The following is a 14,249-nucleotide window of genomic DNA, read 5'->3' on the forward strand; positions in this document are numbered from 1 at the left end:
CTTCCAACCTTCTAAGATGAAGGTCGGAGTTATTAGGCAAAGCCATAAGAACAAACAGGCACACAAGAAGACAAGCAAAAGAGAGAGGAGATTGGGAAAGAGAGGGCGAATATAACGGCAAGGATGAAGTGGGGGAGAGGAAAACAAGAGGCAAATGGCAAATAATGTAATGCGAGGGAGATGAGTTTGTGATGGGTACTTGGTATGTCTTGACTTGAGCGAAGACCTCCCCGGCAACGGCGCTAGATATCCTTCTTGCTACGTCTTGAGCTTGCGTTGGTTTTCCTTGAAGAGGAAAGGGTGATGCAGCAAAGTAGTGTAAGTATTTCCCTCAGTTTTTGAGAACCAAGGTATCAATCCAGTAGGAGGCTCCTCAGAAGTCCCACGCACCTACATAAACAAACAAGAACCTCGCAACCAACGCAATAAAGGGGTTGTCAATCCCTTCACGGCCACTTGCGAAAGTGAGATCTGATAGAGATAATATGACAAGGTAAATATTTTTGGTATTTTTATGATATAGATTGGAAAGTAAAAGATGCAAATAAAAGTAGATTGAAAGCTTATATGATAAGATAGACCCGGGGGCCATAGGTTTCACTAGTGGCTTCTCTCAAGATAGCATAAGTATTACGGTGGGTGAACAAATTACTGTCGAGCAATTGATAGAAAAGCGAATAATTATGAGATTATCTAGGCATGATCATGTATATATGCATCACGTCCATGACAAGTAGACCGACTCCTGCCTGCATCTACTACTATTACTCCACACATCGAACGCTATCCAGCATACATCTAGAGTATTAAGTTCATAAAGAATAGAGTAACGCATTAAGAAAGATGACATGATATAGAAGGATAAACTCATGCAATATGATATAAAACCCATCTTTTTATCCTCGATGGCAACAATACAATACGTGCCTTGCTGCCCCTGCTGTCACTGGGAAAGGACATCGCAAGATTGAACCCAAAGCTAAGCACTTCTCCCATTGCAAGAAAGATCAATCTAGTAGGCCAAACCAAACTGATAATTCGAAGAGACTTGCAAAGATAACTTAATCACACATAAAAGAATTCAGAGGAGATTCAAATATTTATCATAGATAAACTTGATCATAAACCCACAATTCATCGGATCTCGACAAACACACCGCAAAAAGAGTTACATCGAATAGATCTCCAAGAAGATCAAGGAGAACTTTGTATTGAGATTCGAAGAGAAAGAAGAAGCCATATAGCTAATAACTATGGACCCGAAGGTCTATGGTAAACTACTCACAACTCATCGGAAGGGCCTTGGAGATGATGTAGAGGCCCTCCATGGTCGATTCCCCCTCTGGCGGAGCGCCGGCGAAGGCTCCAAGATGGGATCTCGCGGATATAGAAGGTTGCAGCGGTGGAATTAGGTTTTCGTGGTGCTCCTTGATGGTTTCAGGGTACGTGGGTATATATAGGAGGAAGAAGTAGGTTGGTGGACGCTCGAGGGGCCCATGAGGGCGGGGGTGCGCCCACCTGTAGGGGGCACGCCGGGCACCCTCATGGCCGCCTCCTCTGTTGCTTTACGTCCACTCCAAGTCCCCTGGATCACGTTTATTCCAAAAAGATCACTCCCGAAGGTTTCATCCCGTTTGGACTCAGTTTGGTATTCTTTTCTTCGAAACACTGAAATAGGCAAAAAAAACAGCAATTTGGGCTAGGCCTCCGGTTAGTAGGTTAGTCCCAAAAATGATATAAAAGTGTAAAGTAAAACCCATCAAATCCAAAATGGGTAATACAATAGCATGGAACAATCAAAAGTTATAGATACGTTGGAGACGTATCATCGAGCAGCGCCAGGCGGCGTCGAGATCGAGCGGGGGGTGGCGGCGGGCTCGATCCAGATGGGATCGGGAGAGAGAGACCAGGGGAGATATGGGGATCATGGGGGAGTGGTTGAGCGTGGGGAGGGTTAGGTCACGGTGAGGGGAGGGTAAGGGGAGTGAGGGGGGAGTGAGCCTTATACGTCTCCAACGTATCTACTTTTCTAAACACTTTTGCCCTTGTTTTGGACTCTAACTTGCATTATTTGAATGAAACTAACCCGGACTGACGCTGTTTTCAATAGAACTGCCATGATATTGTTTTATGTGTAGAAAGCAAAGGTTCTCGGAATGTCCTGAAAATCCACAGAGGCACTTTTTGGAAATTATAAAAAATACTGGCGAAAGAATCAAGAACAGGGGGCCCACACCCTGTCCACAAGGGTGGGGGGCTCGGCCCCCTCCCCCTGGGCGCTCCCCCTATCTCGTGGGCCCCCTGGACCTCCACCTACCTCAACTCCTACTCCATATATTCACGTTCGGGGAGAAAAAAATTGGAGAGAAAGTTTCATCATGTTTTACGATACGGAGCCACCGCCAAGCCCTAATCTCTCTCGGGAGGGCTGATCTGGAGTCCGTTCAGGGCTCCGGAGAGGGGGATTCGTCGCTGTCGTCATCATCAACCATCCTCCATCACCAATTTCATGATGCTCACCGCGGTGCGTGAGTAATTCCATCGTAGGCTTGCTGGACGGTGATGGGTTGGAAGAGATTTACCATGTAATCAAGTTAGTTTTGTTAGGGTTTGATCCCTAGTATCCACTATGTTCTGAGACTGATGTTGCTATGACTTTGCTATGCTTAATGCTTGTCACTAGGGCCCGAGTGCCATGATTTCAGATCTGAACCTATTATGTTTTCATGAATATATGTGTGTTCTTGATCCTATCTTGCAAGTCTATAGTCACCTATTATGTGTTATGATCCGACAACCCCGAAGTGACAATAATCGGGATACTTCTCGGTGATGACCATAGTTTGAGGAGTTCATGTATTCACTATGTGCTAATGCTTTGTTCCGGTTCTGTATTAAAAGGAGGCCTTAATATCCCTTAGTTTCCGCTAGGACCCTGCTGCCACGGGAGGGTAGGACAAAAGATGTCATGCAAGTTCTTTTCCATAAGCACGTATGACTATTTACGGAATACATGCCTACATTACATTGATGAACTGGAGCTAGTTCTGTGTCACCCTATGTTATAGCTATTACATGAGGAATCGCATCTGACGTAATTATCCATCACTAATCCATTGCCTACGAGCATTTCACATCTTGTGCTTCGCTTATTTACTTTTCCGTTGCTACTGTTACAATCACTACAAAACCCAAAAACATTACTTTTACTACCGTTACCTTTATTATCATACTACTTTGCTACTAAATACTTTGCTGCAGATACTAAGTTATCCAGGTGTGGTTGAATTGACAACTCAACTGCTAATACTCAAGAATATTCTTTGGCTCCCCTTGTGTCGAATCAATAAATTTGGGTTGAATACTTTACCCTCGAAAGCTGTTGCGATCCCCTACACTTGTGGGTTATCAAGACTAATTTCTGGCACCGTTGCCGGGGAGCATAGCTCTATTCTCTGAGTCACTTGGGATTTATATCTGTTGATCACTATGAAGAACTTGAAAGACGACAGAACTACGATTTTGCCCTCAACTATGAGGGGAGGTAAGGAACTGCCATCTAGCTCTGCACTAGATTCTCCTTCTGTTTTGAGTAAGCTTGCGACACCTAAACCTGCTACTGCTATGAATTCTGATATGTCGCATGTTATCGATGATGCCACTTCTGCTATGCATGATACTTATGATGAAACTACTTCTGTGCGTGATACTACTTTGCCATTAGGTGAATTTCTTGATGAACAACTTGCTAGGGTTAGGGGGGATGAAATTATTGAAGATGCTATTATTGATGATAGTGATGTTGAAAATTCTCCCAATGATTATGAATTACCTGTTGTTCCCGAGGATTATGTTATGAAGAGGAAGCTGCTAGAGCTATCTTTGCCTGTAAAGATAGATACGATCTTAAGAAATTATTAGCTAAATGGAAGCAGCAACCTCTTAATGCTAGAATGAAACCTGACCCTGCTTTTGCTACTTCACCTATCTGTGTTACTGATAAGGATTATGAATTCTCTGTTGATCCTGAAATTATTATCTGATCCTTTTTATGGCCTTGAATCTGAAACTGTTGTGGCACATCTTACCAAGTTGAATGATATAGCCACCTTGTTCACTCATGATGATAAATCTCGCTATTATTATATCCTTAAGATATTTCCATTCTCGTTAAAGGGTGATGCTAAGATTTGGTATAATTCTCTTGCTCCTGGTTGTGTGCGTAGTCCCCAGGATATGATTTATTACTTCTCTGCTAAATATTTCCCTGTTCATAAGAAACAAGCTACCTTGCAGGAAATATATAATTTTGTGCAAATCAAAGAAGAGAGTCTCCCACAAGCTTGGGGGAGGCTTCTCCGATTACTTAATGCTTTGCCTGATCAACCTCTTAAGAAAAATGAAATACTCCATATCTTTTATAATGGACTAACCGATGCTTCCAAGGACTACTTGGATAGTTGTGCTCAAACACAATCAGGTGATGAACATGAACCTAGTGATAATGTTAATAATATTGTTCATGTTGATGCTCAACCTAGCAAAAACAATGAAGTAGAGATTGAACCTGCTGTTGATCTTGATAACCCACAATCAAAGAATCAACGCTATGATAAGAGAGATTTTGTTGCTAGGAAGCACTATAGAGAAAGAGAACCATGGGTTCAGAAACCCATGCCCTTTCCTCCTAAACCATCCAAGACAAAGGATGATGAGGATTTTGAGCGCTTTGCTGAAATGATTAGACCTATTTTCTTACGTATCCGCTTAACTGATATGCTTAAAGTAAATCCTTATGCTAAGTATATGAAGGATATCATCACAAATAAAAGAAAGATAGCGGAAGCTGAAATTTCCACCATGCTTGCTAATTACACTTTTAAGGGTGGAATACCAAAGAAACTTGGAGATCCGGGTGTACCAACTATACCATGCTCCATTAAAAGGAATTATGTTAGAACTGATTTATGTGATCTTGGAGCCGGTGTTAGTGTTATGCCTCTCTCTTTATATCGTAGACTTGAATTGAATAAGTTGACACCAACTGAAATATCTTTGCAAATGGATGATAAATCAACTGCTATACCTGTCGGTATTTGTGAGGATGTGCCTGTTGTAGTTGCAAATGTCACTATCTTAACGAACTTTGTTATTCTTGATATTCCTGAGGACGATAGTATGTTGATTATCCTTGGTAGACCCTTTTTGAACACTGCAGGGGCTGTTATTGATTGCAACAAAGGCAATGTCACTTTTCATGTTAATGGTAATGAGCATACGGTACACTTTCCGAGGAAACAATTGATACGTCCATTTTGCATCATGCTTTTGTATCAATATTTATTGCATTATGGACTGTTATTACACATTATATCTCAATACTTATGGCTATTCTCTCTTATTTTACAAGGTTTACCATGAAGAGGGGGAATGCCGGCAGCTGGAATTCTGGCTGGAAAAGGAGCAAACATTGGAAACCTATTCTGCACAGCTCCAAAAGTCCTGAAACTCCACGAAACATCTTTTTGGAATTAATAAGAATTATTAAGCGAAAGAAATACACCAGGGGGGCCACACCCTGTGCAGGAGAGAGGAGGGCGCCCCCCCTATAGGGCGCGCCCCCTATCTCCTGGGCCCCCTGGTGGGCCTCCGGTGTCCATCTTCTGCTATATCAGAGCTTTTACCCTGGAAAAAATCATGGGAAAGCTTACAGGATGAAACTCCGCCGCCACAAGGCGAAACCTTGGCGGAATCAATCTAGGGCTCCGGCGGAGCTGTTCTGCCGGGGACACTTCCCTCCGGGAGGGGGAAATCATCACCAACATCATCACCAACGATCCTATCATCGGGAGGGGGTCAATCTCCATCAACATCTTCACCAGTACCATCTCCTCTCAAAACCCTAGTTCATCTCTTGTATCCAATCTTGTATTAAAACCACAAATTGGTACATGTGGGTTGCTAGTAGTGTTGATTACTCCTTGTAGTTTATGCTAATTGGTTTACTTGGTGGAAGATCATATGTTCAGATCCTATATGCATATTATTACTCCTCTGATTATGAACATGAATATGCTTTGTGAGTAGTTACATTTGTTCCTGAAGGAGGTGTTTGGCACAGCGAACAAGGAAATTGGACTATGCGGCTTTATAACTTTCACTTAGCCATAGAAGTCTACAATTTTAAATTTCGGCGAAGCCCCTAGAATTCGGAAAGCCGAATTGGGGCGCTACATACGCCTAAATCAGACAAGGCCGATTCATCGCCTAAAGCGGAAAAAATCTTTAAGGATTTTAAGACCTCTCGAACAACGACCAGCTTTCGCTGCATCATGTCGGTCAGTTTTCGGCTTTCTCTACTGAGGTGCTCGTCCGGAAGAACCGGGACACAATCGCAGTAGTTCTCCCTGCGCTACCTTAGCCGATATAACGGAATGTAAGGTACCAAAACAAGGGAGCCGGGCAAACCCAACTATTGACCCAAGACATGATTTGGAGCTGATGCATATAATGCTATAAGTTAGGGGTGCCGCACTATTGAAAGTGTTCGGACTTGTCTTGCCGTATTATGGGGCGCCATAAGAAGCCCCTGGCAAACTGAACGTACCAAGGTGTACGGATGCAATATTAAATAAACATTTATAAAAAAATGTGCAAATAGGAATAATAAGCTGACGCTATATATTATCTCCCATTGATGAATAATATGTTTAAGCATATGTTTACAATGAATGCATTTAAGCAGAAGTAAATAGGACTATTTAACATGTCCTATCCAAGGGCAGGCTGCATGTAAGTATATAAAACAGGTATAACGATAGTGAATAGATTCCACCTGGGTATTCCCTTTGTGCGTAAAGCCTGTTGCCTCCTTGGTTTTCTCTCCTGTGTAAGTCCGACAATCCGGCTCTTCTGAAGAGGCTGCCCAAAAGCAGTGTCCTGAAAGATAAAGGGGGTTTATTAAAGTATGTTGCGGCTATACCGCACTGTTGACTGAGTCACTGTTGCGCCTCCGCCTATGCCCATGGTATTTTGAGTGCGTAATTGTGTACGCGCGGCACGAATGCTGCTTTGGTGGGACTTGAGTGGAGGCCGGACTGCTAGTCGCATTCTTGGCGTCCCTGGCGATCCTGTTGCGGGGTGCTCCGAACTCGCTTGACGGTGTTCGGGGTTGTTGTCACCAGATTCGTGGTTTGCCGGAGAAGGCTGCATTGTACTTCTACTGTGAGGGCTGTAGTATGCTCTTTTGTACGGAGAGAGTGGTCCATGTTTCCGTTGACTGTTATGACCCCGCGAGGTCCTGGCATCTTGAGCTTGAGGTATGCATAATGTGGTACCGCATTGAATCGAGCGAATGCAGTTCCTCCAAGCAGTGCGTGATAACCACTGCGGAAAGGGACAATATCGAAGATTAACTCATCGCTTCGGATGTTATCCGGAGATGCGAAGACCACTTCCTGTGTTATGGAGCCCGTGCAACGGGCCTCTACTCCTAGAATTACACCTTTGAAGGTGGTTTTGGTGGGCTTGATCCTCGAAGGGTCGATGCCCATTTTGCGCACTGTGTCCTGATAAAGCAGGTTCAGGCTGCTGCCGCCATCCATAAGGACTCGCATAAGGTGGAATCCGTCAAGGATTGGGTCTAGGACCAATGCGGCTGAACCACCGTGATGGATGCTGGTAGGGTGATCCCTACGATCAAAGGTGATCGGACAGGCTGACCATGGTTTGAATTTTGGGGCGACTGGCTCCACCGCATAGACGTACCGCGGTGCTCACTTCCGTCCCGTTTGGGAATGTGGGTGGCGTAGATCATGTTGACCGTTTTCACCTGGGGAGGAAATTTCTTCTGTCCCCCCGTGTTCGGATGCCGGGGCTCCTTGTCGTCGTCGCTGTGCAGCCCCTTGTCCTTGTTTTCGGCGTTTATTTTACCGGACTATTTGAACACCCAACAGTCTCTATTAGTGTGGTTTGCTGGCTTGTCCGGGGTGCCATGAATTTGGCACGAGCATTCAAGTATGCGGTCCAGACTGGACGGTCCCTGATTGTTTCTTTTGAACGGCTTTTTCCGCTGACCGATTTGGAGCCACTGAATCCGGCGTTGACTGCCGTGTCTTCAGTGTTGTCGCTGTTGTTCTGTCGCTTATGCCTGTTGCACCGTGGCTTGCTGTTATTGTCGCGTACATCTGAGGTGCCGGAATTTATAGGCGCGGTGCTACTGCGAGCCAACCAGCTGTCCTCACCCGCGCAGAAGCGGGTCATGAGTGTCGTGAGGGCCGCCATGGATTTTGGTTTTTCCTAGCCGAGGTGTCAGGCGAGCCACTCGTCACGGATATTATGCTTAAAGGCCTCCAGGGCTTCAGCGTCCGGACAATCGACTATTTGGTTCTTTTTGGTTAGGAACCGAGTCCAAAATTTCCTGGCTGACTCTCCGGGCTGTTGGGTAATGTGGCTCAGGTCATCGGCATCCGGTGGTCTCACATATGTGCCCTGGAAGTTGTCGAGGAACGCGTCCTCCAGGTTTTCCCAACTGCCAATGGAATTTGCTGGCAGGCTGTTTAGCCAATGCCGGGTTGGTCCTTTGAGTTTAAGAGGGAGATACTTGATGGAGTGTAGATCGTCTCCGCGTGCCATGTGGATGTGGAGAAGGAAATCTTTGATCCATACTGCGGGGTCTGTTGTGCCATCGTATGATTCGATGTTTACGGGTTTAAACCCTTCTGGGAATTCATGATCCATCACTTCGTTAGTGAAGCAGAGGGGGTGTGCGGCGCCTCTATGTCGGGCTATGTGGCTACGCAGTTCGAATGAGTCTGGGTGGCTGTATTCAGCCCGACCGGACTTGTTCATAGTGTATCCGGCGTGACGATCATCGTCACGTGTTGGGGCGCGCCCCCGCGATCCATAGATCGATCTTGGCTGTCCTGCCTTGTTTTCCAGTATATCTTGCAGGTCCTGCCTATTGCCCTGGGCCGTAGTGTATTGGCGTGGGGGTGTGGGCTGGTATTCGGGCTAGTATGCCGTTTTATCCTAGCCACGAGGTGGCCGGTCAGCCGTCTGGCGCTCAAGTCCGTATTTCTCAGCTGCCAGGACTTCAGTCCATCTGTCTGTGAGCAGGTCTTGATCAGCTTGGAGCTGCTGCTGCTTCTTTTTCAGGCTTCTCGCAGTGGCCATGAGCCGGTGCTTGAAGCGCTCTTGCTCCACGCGGTCCTCAGGCACGCCGAACTTGTTGTTGCCGAGGCTAATCTCGTCCTCGGAGGGGGGCATGTAGTTGTCCTCCTCCGGATATCCATCTGTCGCCTGCTCGTCTGGGCTGTCCTGCCCATCTTCCTGTTCGGCCTGCTCGAAGGCAGGCTGTTCGGGGTTGTATTCATCTTCGGCACCATCTGGACTGTTTTTGTCACCTGTGCCGGTATTGCTGTGGCGGGGCTTGGAGCGGCGCCGACGACGCCCATGCTTTGTTTTCTTCCTTGAGGGGTTATCCTCCATTGCCTCATCACCATTTGTTTCTTTTGGAGTGTCCACCATATATATATATATATATCATATGAGGAGGTGGCTGTCCACCGCCCCGCGGGCGGTGGTTCCTGTTCTTCTCCTGCGTCGTCGTCCACACCGTCGATGTCTTCAGAGTCGAAGTCAAGCACGTCGGTTAAATCATCGACCGTGGCAATGAAGTGGGTGGTGGGTGGGCAACGAATTCCTTCGTCGCCTGCTTCCCACTCGAGCCGGACATAGTTCGGCCAAGAGTCTCCTGACAAAGAGAGAGACTTTAACGAGTTCAGCACGTTGCCAAAGGGCGAGTGCTGGAAGATATCCGTAGCGGTGAACTCCATTACCGGAGCCCAACCAGATTCGGCGGGCTCGGGAGTGCGCGGACTAGAACCTACATCCGGATACGAGTCCGGGGGTCCGGTGTCAAAGGCTTCCTTGGGGGTGAGGCATGTGCTCGGCTCTACCACTGATGAGCGTGCGGCCTCCGGGGCGGGGTCCATCCACCCGTCCTTGGGCGATGCAATCTGCTTCGGATTTAGGTCCGGGGCTCCAGCAGGGGTGATATCCCGAGCATTGTCCGACAGCACATCTAAGTCGTGCTCATCGTGACTGTCCGGTGCTCCTGGCGCAGGCCCGAATCCGTTGAAGATCAAGTCTCCGCGGATATCGGCCGTGTAGTTCAAGTTTCCGAACCTGACCTGATGGCCAGGGCGTAGCTGTCGATCTGCTCCAGACGGCCAAGCGAATTGGCCCGCAGTGCGAAGCCACCGAACACGAAGATCTGTCCGGGGAGAAAAGTCTCACCCTGGACCATGCTGTTGTTGATGATTGAAGGAGCCATCAATATTTGCAGCGACGACACAGAGGAAGTCTCAATGAAAGCACCAATGTCGGTGTCAAAACCGGCGGATCTCGGGTAGGGGGTCCCGATCTGTGCGTCTAAGGCTGATGGTAACAGGAGGCAAGGGACACAATGTTTACCCAGGTTCGGGCCCTCTCGATGGAGGTAAAACCCTACTTCCTGCTTGATTGATATTGATGATATGAGTAGTACAAGAGTTGATCTACCACGAGATCGTAGAGGCTAAACCCTGGAAGCTAGCCTATGATGATTATGATTCTGTCTCTAAGGACTAAACACTCCGGTTTATAAAGATACCGGAGAGGGCTAGGGTTTACATGGAGTCGGTTACAAAGAAGGAAATATAATATCCGGATCGCCAAGCTTGTCTTCCACGCAAAGGAGAGTCCCATCCGGACACAAGACGAAGTCTTGAGTCTTGTATCTTCACGCTCCAATAGTCCGGACAAAGTATATAGTCCGGCTGTCCGGATACCCCCTAATCCAGGACTCCCTCAAGCTCCACGCTCTGTGTGAACCCAACAAAGACGTGCTTCCGGCCGGCTTGGATCCGAGCGAGTTGCGTGAGTCGAGCCGGCTCAACGAGGTCGGTGTAGATGTCAAGCTCATGCTCAGATCCGTCGATTTACCGATGAAGACCTGGATCCTGCTAAAGGGGACCCGGTACCCTTACTCGATTGAGTCGGCTTTGGGGTCCCAGCCAGCATCGTTGATGTAGAGCTTGCCGCGGACTCTTGGTCATCCTGCCAACGGCGTATCCCTCGATCCCTGGGAAAGAGCCCTTCAAGAACTCGAAACCACTGTGTGCTGGTGATACGTCTCCGCCTTATCTACTTTTCCTAATGCTTTTGCTCTTGTTTTGGACTCTAATTTGCATATTTTGAATGAATAACCCGGATAATGTTGTTTTCAGCAAAACTACCATGGTGTTGTTTTTGTGCAAAAATAAAAGTTCTCAGATTGGAACAAAACTTTTTGGAGATTTATTTCAGAATAAATAAAAAATACTGGAGCCAAGAACCACCGGAGGGGGTGCCCTGGCTGGGCACAAGACACCAGGGTGCGCCTCCCCCTCTGGCGCGTCCTAGTGGGTTGTGCTCACCTGGTGGCCCCGCTGACCCTAATTCCAACTCCATAAATACCTATTTTCGGAGAAAAAAATAGAGGAGTTTCATCGTGTTTCATGATACGGAGCCACCGCCACCTCCTATTCTTCACCGGGAGGCCAAATCTGGAGTCCGTTCAGGGCTCCGGAGAGGGCAATCTTCGGTCTTCGTCATCACCAACCCTCCTTCATCACCAATTCCATGATGCCCCCCGTCGTGAGTGAGTAATTCCTTTGTAGGCCCGCTGGTCGGTGAGGAGTTGGATGAGATTCATCGTGTAATCGAGTTAGTTTTGTTAGGGCTTGATCCCTAGTGTCCACTATGTTCTGAGATTGATGTTGTTATGACTTTGCCATGCTTAATGCTTGTCACTAGGGCCCGAGTGCCATGATTTCAGACCTAAAATGTTTATGTTTTCACCATTATGCCTATGTTCTAGATCCGATCTTGCAAGTCATATTCACCTATTACGTGTGTTGATCCGTAAACCCCAGGGTGATAGAAATCGGGATACTTTTCGGTGATGATCGTAGTTTGAGGAGTTCATGTATTCACCATGTGTTAATGCTTTGTTCTGGTTCTCTACTAAAAGGAGTCCTTAATATCCCTTAGTTTCCTTATGGACCCCTCTACCACGGGAGGGTAGGACAAAAGATGCCATGCAAGTTCTTTCCGTAAGCACGTATGACTATTTACGGAATACATGCCTACATTATATTTAAGAACTAGACCTAGTTCTGTGTCACCCTAGGTTATGACTGTTATATGATGAATATCATCCAACGAATTCACCGATCCAATGCCTATGAGTTTTTCCACATATTGATCTTGCTAAGTTACTATTGCTATTGCTACTGTTACAACTGCTATAAAATTGTTATCGTCGTTACCATTACTATTGCTACTTTTACCACTGCTTTCAAAACTATCATACTACTGTGCTATGGTCACTTTGCTGCAAATATTTAATCTCCAGGTGTGGTTGAATTGACAACTCAGCTGCTAATACTTACAAATATTCTTTGGCTCCCCTTGTGTCGAATCTATAAATTTGGGTTGAATACTCTACCCTCGAAAACTGTTGTGATCCCATATACTTGTGGGTTATCAAGATCTTTTTTTGGCGGCGTTGTCGGAGAGCATAGCTATATTTGTTGAGACACTTGGGATTATTATCTATTTATCACTATGAAGAATCTGAAAGATACAAGAACCAAGATTTTTCCCTCTAAGACGAGGGTGGTAAGGAACTGCCATCTAGCTTTGTACTTGATTCACCTTTTGTTATGGATAAACTTAAAACACCACCACATGTTATTAATCCTAATATGTCGCAAGTTATTGATGATGATACTTCTGCTATTAATGATGCTAATGATGATGCTAGTGTCTTGCTTACAGATAATGTGCCACTGGGTAAATTTCTTGATGAACAACTTGCTAGAGCTAAAGATATTGAGAATGTTGAAACCGATGGACTCTCGAAACTGAGAATTATGAAACACCTATTAGATCTAGCTCTCCTAGAATTGAAATGCCTAAGATACCTGAGGGTTATGTTATGGATGAGGAGATAGCTAGAGACTTTCTTGCTTGCAATGATAGAGATGATCTTAAGAAATTATTATGCAAACTAAAGGAAAAATCTTTGAATACCAGAATGAAATGTGATCCTAAGTTTGCTACTTCACCTATCTTTGTTACTTATAAGGATTATGAATTCTTTGTCGACCCAGAGTTAATTACTTTGGTTGAATCTGATCCTTTCCATGGCTATGAAAATGAAACTGTTGTGGCACATCTTACTAAATTAAATGATATAGCTACCCTTTTTGCCCATGATGAGAAAATTTGCTACTACTATATTCTGAAGTTATTTCCATTCTCGTTAAAGGGTGATGCTAAGATATGGTACAATACTCTTGCTCCTGGTTGTGTGCGTAGTCCTCAGGATATGATTTATTACTTCTCTAAAAAATATTTTCCTGGTCATAAGAAACAAGCTGCCTTACAGGAAATATTTAAGTTTGTTCAAATTGAAGAGGAGAGTCTCCCAAAAGCTCGGGGGATTCTTCTCCAATTGCTTAATGCTTTGTATGATCATCCACTTAAGAAAAATGAAATACTTGATATCTTCTATAATGGACTAACTGATGCTTTTAGGGACTTCCTAGATAGTTGTGCTGGTTGTGTTTTCAGGGAACGAACTGTTGAACAAGCTGAGGAATTATTGAATAATATATTGAAGAATTATGATGATTGGACTCTTCCTGAACCACTGCCTAAACCCACTCCGAAGAAGAAGAATATCTTGTTTCTCAGTCCTAAAGATATGCAAGAGGCAAATAAATGTATGAAGGAAAAAGGTATTAAAGCTGAAGATGTGAAAATTTTACCTCCTGTTAAAGAAATACATGGACTTGATACACCACCACCACTGGTGGTAGAGGTAAATTATTTTATAAAGTTTGATGAAAGTGACATCCCTTACAATAAACATCCTAGTCAATGCCTATATGAATTTGATAGGTATGTCATCAAACACGATCACTTTAATGCAAATGTTATTAAACAATTGAAATACAACTCTGATATGATTGCTCGCTTGAGTAACTTGTTATTTAGAATCACTAATGATGTTAGAGGTGTAGGAAAACATGCCTCTATGGTTCAAACTCAGTTAGAACACATTGCTAAATCTCAAAGAGAATTGCTTAATGAAATGAATAATAATATGAATGATCATGCTGTTAGAGTAATGACTAGAGGAGGAAGAATGACCCAGG

The sequence above is a fragment of the Triticum dicoccoides genome, chromosome 6B (assembly GCF_002162155.2).
Source record: "Triticum dicoccoides isolate Atlit2015 ecotype Zavitan chromosome 6B, WEW_v2.0, whole genome shotgun sequence".
NCBI classification, from domain to species: Eukaryota; Viridiplantae; Streptophyta; class Magnoliopsida; order Poales; family Poaceae; genus Triticum; species Triticum dicoccoides.